Source organism: Grammomys surdaster, unplaced genomic scaffold (genome assembly GCF_004785775.1).
Source record: "Grammomys surdaster isolate TR1022 unplaced genomic scaffold, NIH_TR_1.0 322, whole genome shotgun sequence".
Taxonomy (NCBI): Eukaryota; Metazoa; Chordata; class Mammalia; order Rodentia; family Muridae; genus Grammomys; species Grammomys surdaster.
Window position 1 is genome coordinate 998,447 of NW_021604741.1, and position 19,808 is coordinate 1,018,254.

The window sequence follows — 19,808 nt, forward strand, 5'->3', positions numbered from 1 at the left end:
TTTTTTTTTTTTTTTTTTTTTTTTTTTTTTTTTTTTGGCCACTCCATCCCTGGAGGTCAGACATCTAACACATCTTTTGGGTTAAAAAAAAAAAACAACTCGGCATAACAGTGTGCCAGTCCTTCCTGGAGACCGTCTATTTCTTCATCTTTTCCAGCTTCTTGACCCTGCTTGAGCTTGACTCCTACAGGTTTCCCTCCTCCTCAAAGTCAGCAGCCACAGATGGAATCCCTCTTGAGTAGCCTTGCTCCCTCTCTTCTGCCTTACCCTTCAACAGTTAAGGACTCTTGAGCTCTCCTAGGAGAATCCCACCTGACAGTTGCCAAGTTCCTTTGGGCCAGTAAGGTACCAGGTTCAGACAGCGGGTGTTAGTACCTAGAGGAGTGCTAGGGACTGAAGTCAACCTCCTAGCTTCCCTTCCTGCTTCCTCTGCCTTCTCTGCTCTGGCCATCTTGCTGAGCCTGACCCTCTGTGCCCACCGTTCCTCCTTGGTGTGCAATGGCTTTCATTCTTACGCAGTTCATATCTCTGCTCAGAGGGTCTTCAGTGAACCATGTGTCTAGTACTCACCCTGTGCCCTCTCACCTCACACTGTCATTTCAGTTTTTCTCCAAAGAGCTTCCATTCTCTGTCTGGATCTCCTGCTGAAGGTGAGAAGTGGGCCAGTTTTGCTTCCGTGTGCCACCCAGAACCTAGTCAAATGCTTAACACATAGCATGAATGAGTCAATGTAATTTTGTACCTTAACATACTGTGTTCTTCAGTAAGCCGGGGCACAGCAAAGTGTTCTGTAAGGATGAACTACCACTCAGTACTAGAGAGAAAAGTGCATGTCAGAGAATCCTGTGTGCAAAATATCACACTTCTTTTCTGCTCTTTAAAAAGCTGGGGTACATGTTCATGCTGTAACCAGTAGCTTCTCAGAATCAGCTCCAAATACAGGAGGGAGATGCTTCTCTTCTCTTACTGTTTTAGCAGTGACCTTTGCTGTTTGGGGATATGAGCTGAGCTGGTATAAAATGTTTTTTAATGAGATGGCTCAGTGGCTAAGAGCACTGATTGCTCTTCCAGAGGGCCTGGGTTCAATTCCCAGCTCACCAAATAAAAATAAATAATTGAAGAAGCCTGTCTTTTAAAGAGAGATATCAGCTTTGTTGTTGAAAGCCACATTTTAGCTGTCCCAAGTCAAGAGTGTCTCATCCTGTCTAGGTTTGTAGTAGTTGTCTGCCTACATTATTTTATAGTAAAGACAAAAATGTCCATTTTAACGTGTAACTTTTGACCATTATACTATGTGCCCAGTGTGTCCCTACTTCTTAGTCTCAGTCCCCCCCGCCATATATATATATATATATATATGGTATTATATTCCCTTAGTAGCTAGATTTAAGCTGACACTAGTTAGTGATGGACTCAATTGCACTATTTTATGTCCTTTTATAAATAGCCCCATTACTTGATATTTTTGAGAACAAAGCTTGATAATGACAAAAGTACCATAATTTGTGCTGCCACTTACAGAATACTTATTGTGTATCAGCTGCTAAATCCTTCCTACATATATACACATATATACATATACATGTATATATGCATGCATGCACATATATATGTGCACATATACATACGTATAGTTATTCATATGTACATCATATATGCATATACAGATGTACATATGTATACATATATACATACACATATACATACACACACATATACTATTTAATCTTTTCACTCTATGAAGTCATGAAGCATTTCTTGTTTTGTCTACCCATCAAGAATATTCCAGTCACCCAAAGCTCATTTTAGGAAACTTTCTTTGCTTCCTCTAGTTCTAAGAATATAGCCCAGTCATGGTTCCCTAGTGTCTTGACTGACAAGATGAACATGTGACCTAGACATAGGTGAACAGACATATCTCAGAGAAGTTATTTACATCTCAAGAATCAAACAACGACTAAACAGCCACACACGGAGAATTTACCTAGGACCTACTCAGCCCGACTTCAACCATATTTCTGCCAATGCACTGTGCCGTGTCCTGACATCACATAGTCTTGATCGGTCAGCCACTCTTCCTTTTCAGACCAAACCACAGCAGGGGAACACACACGCTGCATTTTTAAAATCAGGGCACGGCTTAGACATTTGTTGCTTTCATTTGATTGTTTTTTGGTTTATGACCAGTGCTAGAGCATCAGGTTCCATTTTTTTGTGCTAACTCCAGTGGAATAGAGGTGGCTGTTTGAAACTTTATGTTGAGAAGGTATTAGCTACTTTCCATACTGCTGTGACCAAATACTTAAAAAGCAGCAGCTAACAGGAACAGTTTGAGAAGATGCAGTCCGACATGACAGAGACTGCATGATAACCGGGGGGAGAGGCAAGCTGATCACCGTGCTTTTTTTAGGTCACATGGTTAGGAAGCAAAGACTGGACAGGAGGTGGGTCTGGGCCTAGTTGTCTGCACCGGGAAGGCTTTGTTTCCTAAAGCCTCCCAAAACAGTGCCACCAGCTAGGAACCTGTGAGCCTCTGGGGGACATTTCACATTCAAACCACAGCTGAAGCCTTCTTCTGGGCTAGCAGGAAAGAGAAGTGAAGAAACAAGTTATTAAATGTATTAAACAGTGTTGGACTACATTTGGATTACATTTTGGAAATAGGACATGTTTTTGTTTCCGGAGCATGCTGAACTTTCTAACTTGTTCAAAGAGTATTTCTGTCGTGAGCTCATCTGTGTATGTGTCAAATGAAACTCAGTAGCTTGTTCAGTTCAGGGCAAAGGCATCTTCTAACAACCCCTTTCTTTTACAACGTGCCCAGACAGTGTTACCCTATGAGGATAGGAACAGTGACATGATCTGCATTTAGATTCTGGAACTGAATCGTTTGTGGGGATCACTTTCTTTTTTTGGCAAGAGGGGTGCTAAATCAGAGTCACTCTGAAAAAAAAAGTCATGTGCTGGCATTGTTGAACCTTTTTGAGCAATTGCATTTAGATCTTTGGGGGAGTTCCATTTTCTCCATCTCTGGCCCAAGTTACTTAGCAATGGGCAGCTTAACTATGCGCCCACCATATTGTTTCGCATGTTTGACCAGAACATTGACAGATTAATAGGAAGAGTAAGTAGCAACAACGGCAGGGGCCCAGTGTGGGGCAGCAGGATTGACTGCGCTAGACTTCGCTGTGTTTGCTCAGAGGAAGCCAAAGCAAAAGCCTGCTGGGATGAGGTGAATCGGGTCATGGGCATTTGTTTCTCATCTCTATAGACAACAATTGTCTTCTCAATGGAAGATGGCTTTTTCTGAGTCGACATGATTGTACTGGCAAGGAGGAGACATTTGCCATTGCAGGGTGCTGGCTAAATCTCACACAAACAGAAAGGCCACATGAAAACTTCAAACAGACTGAACTCCTCAGAGACTCCTTTTGACTTGCTCTGAAGGAGAGAAACTTGAGAAAGTTTATCTTGAAGGTCTCTAAACCTTCACCTATGCTCTGCCTACTTCCACTATCGAATGTTTAGCATTTCATGAAGTTTCAGATGCATCCAGTCACCTTCCCTCCTCCTCAGCCACAGAGGTAGAGCCTTGAGCATCTAAGGGCATCTCTGTTGACTTTGTAAGCCCTGGCTTAGGGGAAATCTGTTTTGACTCAGATTTGTTCTCTGGATTTATAGAGATGAGGTGTTTTAGAAACAAAGGGGAGGGGGAAATCTTATCTCCTTTGGGTAAGCTTAACTAGAAGTGGTGGCTTCAATTGAAGTTAAAAGTATATTTCTGGTTGACAAATTCTTGGCGCACTGGTGATTTTGCATCTCAATATTAACCCACCCAGTTCTTTACGGTACAGCTTATTTCCAGTAAAAGTCTCTGAAAGCTTCCACAGAGACTTTGATTAGTCATTCCTGGTCTGTCTGCCCCTGCCCCATGGTGTATGTGTATTGTGTATGCATTTGTGTGCATCTAATACACCAGATACACTTCTTGAGCTAGAAAGCAGGAAGGGGACGGGATGACATTTGCAGCTTTTCCTATTGGTGGTTGTAACTCTGCTTTGTGGTGTCTGAATAGATGTTGTTTTCTGACCCGTGTCTTACGTTTGCTTCCTCTTCTCTCTTTACTCTTTGACAAGCCCTTTTCTTCCTTTCCTCCTCCTCTTAGCACTCAAGGGTAAGGAGCTGCATGGAAGCGTTGCTTGTAGTGGTGTCAGAAAACATTTTAATTCTCATAAGCTTCTCAAACTGAAAAAAAGAAGCATTGACAATTGTCTGCGTATTCATCTGTCCAATAGCATCGTACCATTTGTACCCACCAGATGACAGTGTGAGTTAGTTATTCAGCCAAGGTTGTCCACTGTGGTTTTCTGCTGCCCCGTAGGGTCTGGACTGAGGTCAATGGAGACTCCCTCCCTCATGCCTGCCACCTGAGTTGGGTTGCTTTAAATCTTCTGTTCATTTCAAACCATCACCTGACATTTCTACCCATGCCTTTTTATTTGCTGTAAACTTCTTCCCAGTTTGTTGGTCTCAAGGTAAAGGGCTCTCTCAGGTGGTGGCTGATGACTCTGAGAAGAATTCTTCCCAGCAGACAAGGAGCAAGCTTCATTGTCTTTAATCACTTAGGGTGGCGTTATAGCATGTCATGTTAAAATTCTATTGTGCATGGCAACCAGAAGTCACCCCAGGTTAAAGGGAAGGGGCCAAAGATGGCTCCTTTCCTTAAGAAGAATTCGAGGCCTAGTTCTATAATTACAGTAGGGTTTGAGAGACAAGAGACTTGAATGTTCTGGGTGAAATTGCAGGAAGTACTTGAGCACGACTCTCCTCCTCTGGTCACACAACTTCAGCAAGACCCAGACTCCTCAGAAGTCTCTTGTCTTTGATCTCAGGTAGCCTCTTAGTATAGCTTCAAACCAAACCCAATGCTGCTTTGCTTTAGCTCATCCTGAAAAGCTCACATTTAATGTTTCTTCCCCTCTAAAAGGTAAGATCAGAGGATTGCTGTGTAGTAGAAGCGCCTGACAAGGGACGTGCGAAGACTTTGAAAGGCCAATGGGTCATCAGTGTTACCAGATGCCTTTCCCACCTTTCTGTCCACCCCCCATTTTAAAGCAGGTTTTAATCCTACTGAAAACCTCTCGGAACCCTGGAGTGGATCAGAAATGAAAGACTTGGGTTTTAGTCCTTAGCTCATCACTGAAGAGAGAGGACCAGGCAGATAATTTTGCTTTTGGCCAATTGCATTCTCGTTGAGGGCCCTTATGTTTTCCAGTGGCCCATTTTTATGGCTTTGCACGTGGGCCAAATAGACAAAAAAACCTGAGATATTCATAGTGTATTTCACAATCCTAAGCCACAACAAGTGTCTCTAGATATGTAATGGTGCCTGCTATATTACCACCGATGAAACTTTCTATGTTGGAAGAAGTATGTAATAACTACAGAGCATTCCTATGCTGCTGCTGAAGGTACTGACTGGTTGCTGGGCTCCTCAGAAGAGCCATTTGAGTTGACTTTGTGCATTAGCTATACCGATGACACACTTCGAGAGTCTATCTTAAACACAGTTGTAGATTGTGAGGTCAAGATTTCTGTACAAGGATCTTAACTGAGGTGCTGCTTGTCGTTACCCAATAATGGGAACCACCTGCACTTTTCAATAATAGAACCTTCTGTAACCTACAGTACACATGGACAATAAAAGCAAGGGTCTCTAAAAGCATGTTTGTATATCATTTGCATAAGGTAATTTAAATATGCAAAAAATTAAAGCTTAGAGAAAGACTAGGCTGGGACTGATTGAAGATAATCTTGTACTCTTTAGGGGAGGGGTGTCTTTTTTATTAAAAATGATTTATTTTATTTTTAAAGGGTACATGTCTGTGCATCTCTCTCTCTTTTTCTGTCTGTGTGTGTATGTGTGTCTGTGTATGTTTCTCTGTGTGTGTGTCTTTGTATCTACATTATGTGTTTGTCTATGTATCTCTTTCTCTCTCTTTGTGTGTGTGAGTGTGTGTGTGTGTGTGTGTGTGTGTGTGTGTGCATCCTGCATGTGCCTACAGAGGGCAAAAGAGGTCATTGGACACCCCCTAGGGCTGGAGTTACAAGATCTTCTGAGCATCATGTTCTTGGAACTACTGAGCCACTTCTCCAGCTCATCTTTCTGCTTTTTAAAACTCTAATGTGCATTATGTGTGTGATCTTCACAGTCAGGAAAGGAAAGGAATGATATGCACAACTGCCTTACATAACATCACCTTCCTGTTAGTACCTTGTCCAAAAGGAGGCTTGGCAGGCTAATGCCTTCCTCAGTTCTAGTCACTCAAACACCAGTAGATGCTGCCCTGTGGGCAACTCCCCCCCCCCCATTTCTCTGATTCCGACAGTGATTCTCACACTGAGGACTAGCTTTGAGACTGTAGAGGGTGGATGGGCCTGAGAAGGACAAAGGCAGCTGGGAGCTCTGGTCTGATTTTTTAAGAGGTTGTGGGAGCTTGCAGCCATAGGACAGCCTCAGGCCTCCATGTGGCCTCCACAGGCCGTTAACTGGATCTTATTTAAGTAAACTGTCTTGCTTTGCAAGAACATTAAAGAATTACCATGAAAGTGCTGCCATCCTTAGCACAAACATCGTTCAAAAGGCTTATTTCAGTGTGGGCTTTTGGTTTCAACTCAAGACTCGCCTGTTAGCTTTACAGAACGCATAAACTGAATTTGGAATCTCAAGATAATTTTCTCTCAGCGTGCTTGAGCTGACACCTCCTCCACTCCCCATTTCCATAGGGGATGTCTCATATCCAAACCTGTTCAAGATCCTCCGAGGCAATCTGGGAAGTGTGGGCAGAAGTGGGAGAACACTGCCAAGTGCCTTAACCTCTTGAATCTGAAGAATGGAAGAGATTGCCCTTTAATTAAGAGTAAGATAAATTTAAAACTCTGATCCAGGGAGGGACTGCAGGCTGTAAACTGTAGGTAATTTGCATTAAGGCGTTTTTTACTTATTCAGTTGCCGTCCTGGATGAAATAATCACACTTGCAAATCTGGACAATAAATAGCTTTTTAAACTTATGGAGGTCAAATGGCCTAGTTGGCGCCTTTGAAAATATGAAAATGTTAGCTTTTTGTATTGTCTATTATATCTAATTATTGAAGGGAGGCACAATAAAACCAGAAAGTAACAAACTTTGTTAAGTAGTAATGGTTCTCAGCATAACTACTTAATACACTGACTAGAAGTATTAGGGTTCATTCTCCTAACGCAGTAAGCTGCTTTCCAAGGCATTTGCTATGAAAAGTGACTTATTTTGTCTTTGTTAAACTTGGTGTTGGTGTAGATTATCTTTTGAAACAGCTACACCTGTTTTGAAGTCAGTCAGTGTCTAAGTAGAAAAGAATCTAGCTTTCTTGAGGTCTTTTCTAATGTATAGATGATATCAGAGTCAGGTGGCACCTCCAGAGGGGTTCCAGATTCTTCTGTCCCAGAACAAGGATTTGGACAGGGATTTCTTGCTTAGAAACATAGCTATTTGCACAGCAAGGCCTTTTCAGACATACCCTATCTGTACACATGATATTTCTACATGCATCACACGTCTCCCTGGCCTCTCAGATTTCCATCCAGAGCTGTGCGTTTTAATATTATAATGATCCCCAGGTTACCTTCAGGCACTCTGGAGCACCTCTGAGCCTGAGCCAGTGGCTCCAGACAGTTCTAGTTGGCTTCGGTTCCTTCCTCTTTGCCAACTGCTTCCTTCATATGCTAATTTTGTGGCCTTTATTACAGGGTCTTCTGGACCTCCCTTGACATTAGACTTCCAGTGGAGTGCTCAAGCTGAGGGCTAAATACTTATACAGAGATAAAGAGAAGAATCTCTGCTGAAATACACAATGCAAACCCAAACTCAGATCTGCTAAAATTTGCAGGGTATTGACTTTATCAGTAATATGTTATGAAGTTAAGAACTGGGAGAACTTGATCTCAGCATACATGAAGCTCCCTGTCATTAAAAAGCAAATATTATTTTAAAGCATATATGGCAGTGCGATGTCATGGTCTTATTAAGGCTTGGAGCCTCATATCTCCTACTCTTGAACTGTCCAAATGAAGAGTGTTTGGGCCCCAAGGCCCCCAAAACCCAAGAGGCCCATGAGGCAATACAGTAGAGACTGTTGGGGGACATGTAGAAGAGAATCCCTTGCGTATAGCAGTCTTTGTGGGACAAAGAGTGACCGACCCCCAAATTGAACTAGCATCTGAAAGTTCCACAGAGGAAATGTGGCCCCTGATAAAAATTCAAAACTTTTGGTCTCAGCTCCCAGATATTATTGAGGCTTGTTTCAGTGGGTCCAGCATCTTATTTATTTGATGTGCTGTGTGTTTATATGTGTGAACATATGCAGGGGCACATGTGTGTGCATGCTGAGATGTGGAGGCCAGAGGCCGACACTGGCTGTCTCTTCTCAGTTGTTGTTTACCTCATTTTTGGGGGACAGGTTCTCTCATTGAACCTAGAACTCACTGGTTTGGGCAGGTCAGGATGGCCAGCAAGCCATAGGCATCTACATATTTCTGCCTCCTTGGATACTACCATAGCTTTAAATTGTCTGTCTGTCTGTCTGTCTGTCTGTCTGACTGCCTGTCTGTCTAATCTAATCTATTATTTTGGTATCAGTGATTTGAACTTACATGTTCATGCTTACATAGCAAACATCTTAGCCTTAGTCATCTCTTAGCCCTGCAGCTGAGGTGGTTTTGTTTTAGTTTGTTTTGTTTCTTCCTTGATTTTTTAAATTTAACTTTTTGTGAATTTCATAGCACGCACCCCAATCCTACTCATCTCCTCATCTTTCTGTATCCTCTTTCTGCCTTGCAGTTTCTTCCACAACAGGAAAAAAAAAATCTCGTGGAAGCTGTAGTGTGTCACAGTGTGTCCCACAGTACATCCTTTTGTCCAGACGTCTTTACTTGCAAATGTTCTTTGCAGTGAGTCTCTGGTCTGGTTTGAGGCATCTAGCTACCGTATCAATACTGGATTCCCATCTGCGACTCCTCTCAGGTATCCTGTTGTTACTCAGTGTCATGGAGATCCTGCAGCTTTGGATCTGTAAGACCAGCCCCTTTGTGGTGATCCAGAAGTTTAAAGATGAGTAAGATGTTGGGATAGGCCAACTCAAAGTCCTGGACCTGGGTGGTTAGGCCATCAGCTTTCCTGCACCCTCACCACCAGGGTTAGCTCTCCTGCATTGCCCCAGGCTAGCTCACCTAATGTTGCAGGCAGCAAAGAGTAGAGTCAGCTCCCCAGGCCTCATGTCTTCGAGGCTGGCTCACCCATGGCCATGCCAGCAGAGCCACTTCTACTGTGCTCCTAGTTGAGGTGGAGGTGCACAGTCCACTCTCCCGAGTGCTGCAGCTGGTGAGGGGCAGAGCTAGCTCTCCATCGCTCCTGCTCTCATGACCTCAGTGCCAGCTCTCCAGCCTGCCATAGATGGTGAAGAGAAAGGGGAGGAGAGGGCATCTCTTCCTTGCCCATGGCACAGCTCAGCAGACAAGTTTTGGGGTCAGCTCTCCCACAATCATGCCCTCATGTTGGCTCCCCCATGCCCCACTGCCATGGTCAGTCAGCTTGACTGTTGCAGCTGAAGTTTTAAGAAGCCCATTAGCTGTCCATTGCAATTTAATTCATTCCATTCAATGTCTGCCTCAGAGAACAGCACATAATATCCTATAGTTTTTGAGGGGCTAGATGTGGGTTAGTCCTACTGGTATTTCCAAACCTATTTTTATAATGGATCCTTCTCCAGGTTTGGGGTCCTGCACATGGCTGCTTGCTTATTCCAGTGTGAAAGAGGGGAAGAAGCCTTGAAAGTTAAACACAATTATCTTTGCTGAGTTCATTTGGTAGAAGTCAGGTGCTACTCCTAGCTTATAGTCAAGGGGAGGCAACACGCAGGCCAAATTCTTAGGTGGATATGGGGTTCTCAGGAAGTATCTTAGAGGTTGATTATTGCTAAGCCTTCAGGCTGTTCTCATGCCTGCTCAAGGCTCTTTGTTTTTCTCCTATATCTCAGGTGTCCTTGAACTTACTGTATAGCTAAGACTGGCCTTTAATTCATGATCTTCCTGCCTTTGTCCCCGGAGGGCTGGTGTTTCAGGCATGTGCTACCATGCCCTGCTTGCTAAGACTTTTGAATCCTTAGGTTTTTACAAAAAGACTCAGGAACATTCCACAAACAGTGAAAGTGTAGGGGATTTTTGCTCAGAAGGAACACTATAGGTGTTATAGGCAACCAAGGGAATATTTTAGGATTGGCTTTGAATTTTTGTGATAGCATCTTATTTTAGGAAATTTAGTTTTTCATACCATTTCATACCTAAATTGAGTATAACTATTAAATCTCATTACATACATTACATACAAGTACTACAGCATACTTGGGCATTACATTTTCTATTTTATCTTAATGTATTCTGTTTTTCTTTTCTATTCCTTCTGCCCCCATCCCATTCTGTTTTGTTCTGTACCATTCTGTTGAGCTCCTTTCCATTCCTTTCCATTCCATTCCGTTCAGCTCTGTTCCTGTTCGTTCTGTTCCACCTCTTTCTGTTCCGTTTCTTTCTGTTCAGTTCAGTTCCCTTCCCTTCTGTTCTAGTATGTTCTGCTCTGTTCCATTCTACCTTGTTCCACTCTGTTCCATTCTAGTTTATTCCACCCTGTTACACTTCCACTCTGCTTCATTTAAATAGTCAGTAGTTCCATTCCATCCAGTTGACTTCATAATGGATCTTGTGGTCACAACTACCAGATAAAAGTGCTATTTAAGAAAGTTAAGACTCAGAAGAGCAAGGGTTGGATGAAGAGGGAGAAAGACTTAGCCTTGGTGATGCTGAGACTTGAGGATCTTGGCCAGCTGCAGTAATTTGTAGCTACCAGTTTTGAACCACTCACTGTGTGCCAGGTACCACGTTAAGCTTTTATGTATGGCGTTTGTTTCTTGTTTGCTTCTCACAATGACCCAGTTGCATGACATTCATCTACAGCTAGATATCAAATGATTTATTTAATACAGAGGAAACTCAGATTCTTAGAATGTATCCTTTTTGCCTGGTCTCCTGTAGATGGCAAGTGATATAATCAGAACTCAAACTTGCCATCAATGGCTCTAAAGGTCCAGCTCTTGGCCACTGTCGTAATCTTGCCCATAACTCTGCCTAGACAATAGAACATAAGGAACAAAGACATCAAATTACCAAAGTTAGGGCAGTCTCTTTGGGTGGGCTTTCAATGGTGAGTGGAACATTGAGGTTACATTGCTATACAGTTAGTCTTTAAATAAGCAGTATTAAAACTGATATTGTGTGTCTGTGATGCTATGTGTCCATGAGTACAGGAGCCTGCGGAAGCCAGAGACAGTGTGTGAATCCCCTGGATTTGGAGTTACAGGCAGTTGTGAGCCCTCTGACGAGGCTGCTGGATACTGAACTCTGGCCCTCTGAAAGTGCAATTAAGTGCTCATAACCTCGGTGCCATCTCTCCAACCTCCATACAACCTTATGTGTGAGGTCTCAGGGCACATTCTAGTTTGGGTTGGCAGAAAAGGCAGAAAGAAATAATTTATTATATATCATGAAATTAGGAGGTCCTTCATTTTCTGAGCATAGATAATATTTCTTCATCTGGACTTAGTCCGTGTTCTGCAGTTTATCAAAAGTGGAAGTTACTCTTTCTAAATGATCTGTACAAAGATTAGCCTATTTGAATCTTAAATCAACGGCCCCTACTTGGGTAAGAAATTAAGCAGAAAAGCCAAAGACATTAAAGGATGAGATTATTCCTCTTTCAAAGATCCTAAATTTGCATAGCACTTTGCAGTTTTCACCTCTCTCTCTCTCTCTCTCTCTCTCTCTCTCTCTCTCTCTCTCTCTCTCTCTCTTCCTCTCTGTAGGGATCGACCCCAGGGCCTTAGCACATGCTAACCAAGAGCTCTATCACTGAGCTATACCCACTGCCATCACATACATTTACATTTGCATCTGACGACAGCCCTGGGAGGAAAGAAAGCTAGATAGTTCTGTAAACAGCTTTCTTTTTGTGGAAAGGAAAAGTCTGAAAGGTTCTAATGTATCATATGGAGGACTGGGTGTGGATGAAGTCATCCCCCTCCAATCTCAGTTCTCTGGAGTGGAGAAGCAAAGCTCAGGCAAGCTGGATGATTTCTCTGAGATCACACAGAAAAGAAATGCAGAGTTGAGGCAAGCCTTTGTATTCTTAGAAGCTTACATCAGAACTCTTTCTGCCATACCCCGGTAGCTCCATTTCCATGAGTGTAAGCACAGACACCAAGAATACTCTACCACTGCTGTCCACACATCTGTGAGTGCTATGGAAATGGTTTCTAGTGTAGCGTGTGTCTGGAAAGCAGCCTGCAGATTTCCTCTAATTGGGAACCTATTGTACAACTTCTTAGTCTAAAATTTCTTGACTCTCATCTCTAAACCCATGATATTGCTTATCCTCTGAAGTGGACAGTGCGGTGCAGGAGTGTACTGTCAGGGGGACTGTGGAGATTGTCATTCAAAGAAAGGAAACAGAGATGTAGCCTGAGAAGAAAAGAGACCTGGCTTCCTTGCCTCAGCAAAGTGGCTAGATTGATTACAGACTTGTGCATTTTCTTCAAGTGTGTATTTGAAACAACATGTTTATGTACATGAAAGTGTCTAAAATAAAACCTTACCATAATTCATTCAATAAAGCACAAAACTTTGTTTTCTTTTTTTGTTTTGTTTTGTTTTGTTTTTTGAGACAGGGTTTCTCTGTGTAGCCCTGGCTGTCCTGGAACTCACTCTGTAGACCAGGCTAGCCTCGAACTCTCGAACTCAGAGATCCGCTTGCCTTTGCCTCCCAAGTGCTGGGATTAAAGGCATGTGCCACCACCGCCCAGCCAAAACTTTGTTTTCAATAAAACATCATATTACTTCTTTCTGGAGGTTAATAAAAGGCAAAGTTTTAAATCAGTTGGTGGCCGTCCCAAAGCCCACAGGAGTTAAGAATCGACTTTATGGTGTTAACCTGACCTGCAACAAATCTTTAATAGACTATAGATTATAAATAAATACTTCCAGTGGCCTCAGAATGCGTCTCCCTATCATGCCTTTGCCCTGGTCCTCCCTCATGCTAAGCACACAATCTTGTTAGAGGACCCTAGCCAAGTGTCAGTGACTTTGCATTCAATCTCACCCCGTCTCAAGGTTTTGCAAGATGTGACATACACATTTGTGCTCACTTACACATATATTTAATGGCTAATGTACAGATGGGTCTTCTTACAGTCTGTTTATAAATAGGTTGTTTATAACCCAAAACACATTTTCTCATTGAAAAATGTCTGCCTGAAAATATTTCCCAAATGCCCAAAACTGAGCTTTTAAGCAGCTCGGTTGTGTATATAGGTTATAAAGCCAGCTTCAGAAACTGTGTGCATGTGTGTGTGTGTGTGTGTGTGTGTGTGTGTGTGTGTGTGTACGAATGTGCATGTATGTATGCATGTGTCTGTGTATGAATATATATGTATGTGTGCACGTGTGTGTGTGTGTTTACTGTGAATGTACAAATTCACATATGATTCTAGTTCATGTGAAAACTCAAAGACAGCCCTTGAGTGTTGTTTCTCAGGAGTCGCATGCCTTGTTTGTTGAGATAGTTTCTTTCACTGATCTTGAGCTCACCAAGTAAAAGGCTATCTGGCCCACTGCACTTAATCAACAGAGCTGTGCCCAGTCTCCAGGAACCTTTTAAAGTAACACCGTCCCTTATGCTGCTCAGAGGGGTATTTCTCTATGCAAGGATTTAGTTATCCTGAGACTGCAAACTTCAGGCCTCAGCACTGCAGCCTCAACAGAGATCACCGGTGAGGCAAGGGCCCTGGGAAAGCAGAGTAAGTATCATTTACAAAGTGAGTAACCATAGACTCATCATGGACCAAAGAGGTGAATTTTCATGTTTCGGTAGCTTTCTAAGTCAATTTCACTTTTTTTTTTGTCATAATTTATTTATATATTCACATTACATCCCAACTAGAGCCCCCTTCCTCCTCTTCTCCAAGTCCTGCTTTTACAAGTCCCTTCCCCATATCCCCATATCTTCTCTGAGAAGAAGGGGAAGCTCCCATTTGAGTACCACCCCACCCTGGAACATCTAATTCCAGCAGGACTAAGCACCTCCTCTCCCACTGAGGCTCAAACAGGCAGTCCAGGTTGTCAAAGAGGATCCAATGGGAGGCAACAGAGTATAGGATAGTCTCTGCTCCAATTGGTAGGGGACCCACATGAGGACAAAACTTTACATGTGTGCTACAAATGTGTAGAGGGCCCAGGTCTAGCCCCTGCATGGTCTTTGGTGGGTGGTTCAGTCTTTGTGAACTCCCATGAGCCCAGGCCTATTGATTCTTATAGGTCTTCTTGCAGAGACCCACAGCCAAACATCAAGGGGAGCCAGGGGAGACTTGCAGAAGAGTACTGGTTAGAACTGAGTGAGCTGGAGGGGTCAAGGACACACCACAGGTTGTTACAATTTTCTCTAGCTGTGAAGACAAGCTTAAAAAAGCAGATATTTCCGAAAGAAATACTTTGGTATAGAGCGCCAGTCTGTGGACTGATGAGGGCTTTATGCAAAGCAGCCCAAGGGATGTTCTTGGTTAGTGACCAGGACAGCAGGTGCATTGGGCTGGCTCTTTGGTGTCAGTTGCAGAAGACTCCTGAGGATGACAATCTAGGAAGCTCCCTCCTTCTCATCATTCTCTCGTCCCCTCTCTTTCCCACGTGGTGAGATTTTTCTCTCATTTTCTCCTATAATGGCTCTTATGGTAAATTGCCCATTTTATCCTCCTTTGTTCGTTTGCTTCTCGAAGATCTGAACATTTCCAGAAAGCCACTGTCATTCTAATCTTTCAGTGTGAAGGTGACCTGCTTTGGTTCTGCGACAGTGAGAGATTGCTAGTCTATAGCTTCCTTGATAAGCCATGGCTGCCAAGCCTTTGGTCCATCCAAGAACCTAGAAGTCAGCTTGCAAGAGTCATTACAGAAGAAAACATTTAAAAAAGGTGTGTGTGTGTGTGTGTGTGTGTGTGTGTGTGTTGTGTGCTTTTGTGAGCATGCATGTAGGAGTAGCGGTCAATGTTGGTTGTCTTCCTTCACACTCCTCCCTTATTTTTTCAAACAGAGCCTCTCACTGAGCCTGGACCTTACCTATTCAGCAAGATCAGCGAACTGCCTCCTCTGTCTCTGCCTTCTTAGTGCTAGGATTATAAGTGAGCTCCAATCACATCTGGCCTTTTATGTGAGTGCTAGAACACAAGCCCAGGTTCTCATGCATGGCAAACCCTTTATTGAGACATCTTTCTGGCCTGAGAACTTATTTTTAAACAGAGATCCCTGGTGGAGTCGAGAGAGCAAGAAGTCAGGGCTATTTTGTAAGACGTCTCCAAGCTCCATGCTTTCCCTATGAGAACTCAGTCTGTTACTAAATGGAAACTTTTCTCAGATGACTTGATTCCCAAGGAGTGAGACTTAGAGTAAGCAATGTGGTGACCACACACATCCATTAGGAGGCAGAACCTGTATATACCATCTTGCCTTCCCCTATCTCAAGAGCCTCTTTCCTGAATGTCTTTTTGGTAGAAAAGTTTTGTAGCAAATTCTTCAACAACTTCTGTCTGTTTTTTTTTTTCCTTAATGACTCAGACAAACCGGTTTCAGAGTGTATGGAGAGGGCAAGGCTCCCCCCTCCCTCACTGGATTCCCAACAGCCCTGTCATCATGTGAAATGTCTCTTGATTAAAAAGCACAGACTCTATACGGACACTGAGCCTTTTCAGCCAGGACTGGGACTCCAAAAGTGGTTATTATGCATGGATGTGCGGCTGGAATTAGATTTCTGTGGTCTTGACTTTAATGGCCCCGTCTAGATATGTGGCTAAGCTTTTGTTCTTTGTCTCGGGATGACTGGTCAATGGAGTTGTGTGGTTTTAATTTTATCTGAAGGGCAGTTGAAGAAGAGACAATAGAGCCTACTGATTTTTTTCTCTCTCTTGCTTAGTAACTGACACCGCTATTTCAATATTTTCAGGTCTTGTTAAACAGTTGGAATGACATGAAACTATATTATAACATGTTTTTGAGTGCAATGTGAAACTTCACATTTAAAAGTCTCTGACACAAAGGTATACAAAGAGTAAACTAGTATACAAATGTGCAGTTTTGGGGAAGTGGAGGAAAATATATTTTAATATTAAATTGTAGGTCCCTATCTGTGATCATCTGTGGCCACTGATTTGAATGCTAGAAAGACCAACATAGGCAACATAACTTGTTGTTTCTGACAGTATGGAAACTAAATATGTTTTAAAGACAGACACATGCAGATCGGTGACAGAGGTGACACAACAGCTAGGCATTGTTGTGACAACCAGAGGCTTTGCACAAAAGAATATGGCTTAGCAACAACAGTCTCAGTCAGGAAAGCAGGCAGGAGGCTGCTGATCTCACTGCTGTGGAGACGATGGTTAGCAATATGGGACTCATAGCTCCCCTGAAGAATTTAATACCAGACTCACTTTTTCCAATGATACAGAAATTTGGTCTTACCTGCATGTTCGGTTGAAATTATTAACTTCTAGATTTTTCCTCCTATTATCAGATGTTATAGGTAGAAATAAAAGGCAAATAGATAAAAATAAGCATCCACAGTTTTTGTTTATTTTATAAGTGCATGCATGTGTGTTCATGTGTGTGCACATGCGCATGGGTGAGCATGTATGTGGAACTGGGGGACAACCTCTGGTGTCATCTTAGAGACAGGATCTCTTATTGTCCTAGAGCTCACCAATTGTATCAGACCAGCCAGCCATTGAGCCCCAGGGACCTGCCTGTCTTGGCTCTTCCAGAGAGTATAAGCCCATGTCAACATGCCTGGATTTTCAAAACATACATTCTGGGAATCAAATTTAGCTCCTCCTGCTTGCAAGGCAAGCACTTTATGGAGTGAACCATCCTCACTGCCTCCAGCACAGTTTCCATGTTCTTAAAGCAACATGGCTCAAACTCTCTGAACACAGTAGGTCTTTAGCACATAGTTATGCACAAGGTATTTGAGGAAAGTCTACAGAAGCAAGAAGAGGCATTAGATGAGGTTCCTCCTCTGTGTTAGATGTGGACTTTCTAGGCTTCTAGGAAACACATTTTCAGGATTGTGGTTGGGTCAAATATTTTTGTTTTTCTAGTGAAATTTCCAAAGCAAATTCAATTATTTTTTTTTTAAAATGAGAGAAAAAAACAAGAAAAGTCACTGAAGTGAGAGGTTTTCTAGACTGTAATAAAGCAATGTGTATGAAACATCCTTAAATCGATGAGATGTTTTCAGGAGAAAAAAAGACAAATGGATTCAGACAGAATCAGAATATCCCATTTCTAAGGTTTGGTGATATACCTCAAGACTTCAACAATTAGTGGTTTTCATGGAAGTGTAGGCTGTGCCCTGTAAGCAGGCAGACATTCAAGACATGCCCAATGTTGATTCCCTCCCAGTTTGTTACTAGTTCTTCCCTTATGGGTGTTACAGGCTATTGACACAGCAAACATGGCAAGCAATAAGTAAAAGTCCCTCTCCCCGCTCTCTCTGATAGGGAAGAAGACATCTGTAAAACTATGGATTCTTGGGTTATATTTGTGTACCACATCACCCATAGAAAGATTTTTATACTGACTTTTGCTTTTGACAAGGTTTAGGAGTTCTATCTAACCTTTAGATAGAGGACTTCAGAAACCTTCACATGCCATGAGGGCTGTGTTCTAGAGATCACAGTGTTACCAACATCAAGGAGACAAGGACATGCTGGACAAGTGGGAGGCAGGGCTTTGAGTGTCTCCTCCTCTCTTCATTCTGTTTCTAAATATTGATGGTGGAACGTGTGGGGAATGTGGCAGCCTGAGACCATCAGGAGCTGGGTTGAGTATGTAACTCAGTCATCCTTGCCATCTCATCCCATGGCCAGCCAGCTTGAGGCAGATAAATAAGAGCATCCTACACGATCCCCAGGATTCAGCACATGGACCTGTCAGGAAAGGCCAACTACATCCAATTTAAATCATTGGAATTTCCAGCTGATGCTTGGACTCATGAATGGGTTATACAAGTCAGCACCACAAATCTTAGACAAAATAGACTGATGTTGGGTAAATTTCAAAATGACTTCTGGGTCCCTAGTTTGTAGTGGATGGGGGAAGATTTAATGTCCAGTATCAACCACCATGTCCACAAAACACTTTAAGATAGTGATGAATTAGTAAATGCACCTCTAAAAGCAGAGGCAGGAATCATGGAGGAACCAGTAGGCAGGACAAATAATTACCAAGAACAGTGACTAGGAGACCACTCCTAGAATAATGAAACCCAATCAAAGCTGCCTTCCTTATGGCAGGGGATAAGGTTGCCTGGCAACATTCCTTGGTAAGTCTTCACAGTTGCTGTAAAACATGACTATGAGTGTACAGACAACTGATATACCTCCCTCTCCTAAATCATGAGGCTAATATAATCCTTATATTGAGATAAGTTAAAATAAAAACAAGTGATAAAAATTATAGAGCATTTTAAAGAATATTAGTTTGAGAATTTGATCCAAAGTCTAGCAAACTGACTTGAGAACACAGTTTATTCCAACAGTGCAATGGTGACCTGATGCTGGAAACTCAGTCAGTACACTCTGGTTTCAAAGTGAAAGGACAGTGTAGATGAAAAACATGAAGGAACAATGTCGCTATCCTGCAGAGCATGAACTCAAAATTCTAAGCATAAATCTACTAAGTCAAATCCATCGCATCAAATATATTTCAGAGAAGCGAAGATGGCTTAGCATGAGAAAGCCAAGGAACTTGCCAAAGTCAAGGCTAAGCTAGAAATGTAGAGAACATGGCTCTGGGTAACCACAGTGGATCAGAAGCTGCCCCTTGTGAGTTGGTGAAGGAAGGCATTAGAGTAAGAAAAGAAAATAGACCCTTCCAAAGGGAAATTAAAAAAGAATCTCAGAAATCCACAAAGGAACTGAAGGGATACTTGGAAGAAAGAAAAATGAAATAACAGATAGCAAAAAGAGTTGAAGATACAGAGGAATGAGATAAACACAGCTTCTGCTTTGATGGCCGCTGGATGGAAGCAAGCAGAAGCTCCTTCTAAAAGTGAACCAGGTTCAAGACTGGCAGCCCTGGCCCAGGACAAGCCTACAGCCTTCGCATGACTCATCCAGTTGTGGGTGTTGGTAAGACACTGACACCTTCAAGTGGGTTACAGGGAGGGAGAATCCCATTTGTCACTCTGAAAGACCCAGGGGTCAGTGCACTGGATACCATCTTGAGAGAGTAAAACGGATACCCATGGAGATGGCTCAGTGGGTAAAGTACTTGGTAAGCAAGGAAGAGGATCTTAGACTGGATTCCTAGAACCCATGTAAAACTGGACATGGTACTGCATATCTGCAGTCCCAGCACTAAGACGGTGATATGAGAGGCAAACTTGTGAGAAGCCTAGAAGCTTGAAAGCCAGCTAGCCTGGCCTGGGTAGCGATGAATAACAAAAGCCCTTGTCTCAAAGTGGTAGGCTAAGACTGAGACACGAGCTTGTTGTCTGACCTTCCAGATAAGTAGTAAGTCTTAGTACTTACAGTGCTTGGGTAGGGAAAGGGCCTAATGGATCTAGCTAGTTTCAGGGACTTCCTGAAGCTGTTTTAAGCCTTTTACTTAGGAGCTTCAGGAACT

The 19,808-nt window shown here is 42.7% G+C and overlaps 1 protein-coding gene across 1 annotated transcript in view; it reads left to right on the forward strand.

The window, feature by feature from the left end:
* CUNH12orf42 (chromosome unknown C12orf42 homolog) overlaps nt 1-19,808 on the forward strand; it is a 149,322-nt gene that overhangs the window by 9,858 nt on the left and 119,656 nt on the right. The window lies entirely within an intron of this gene.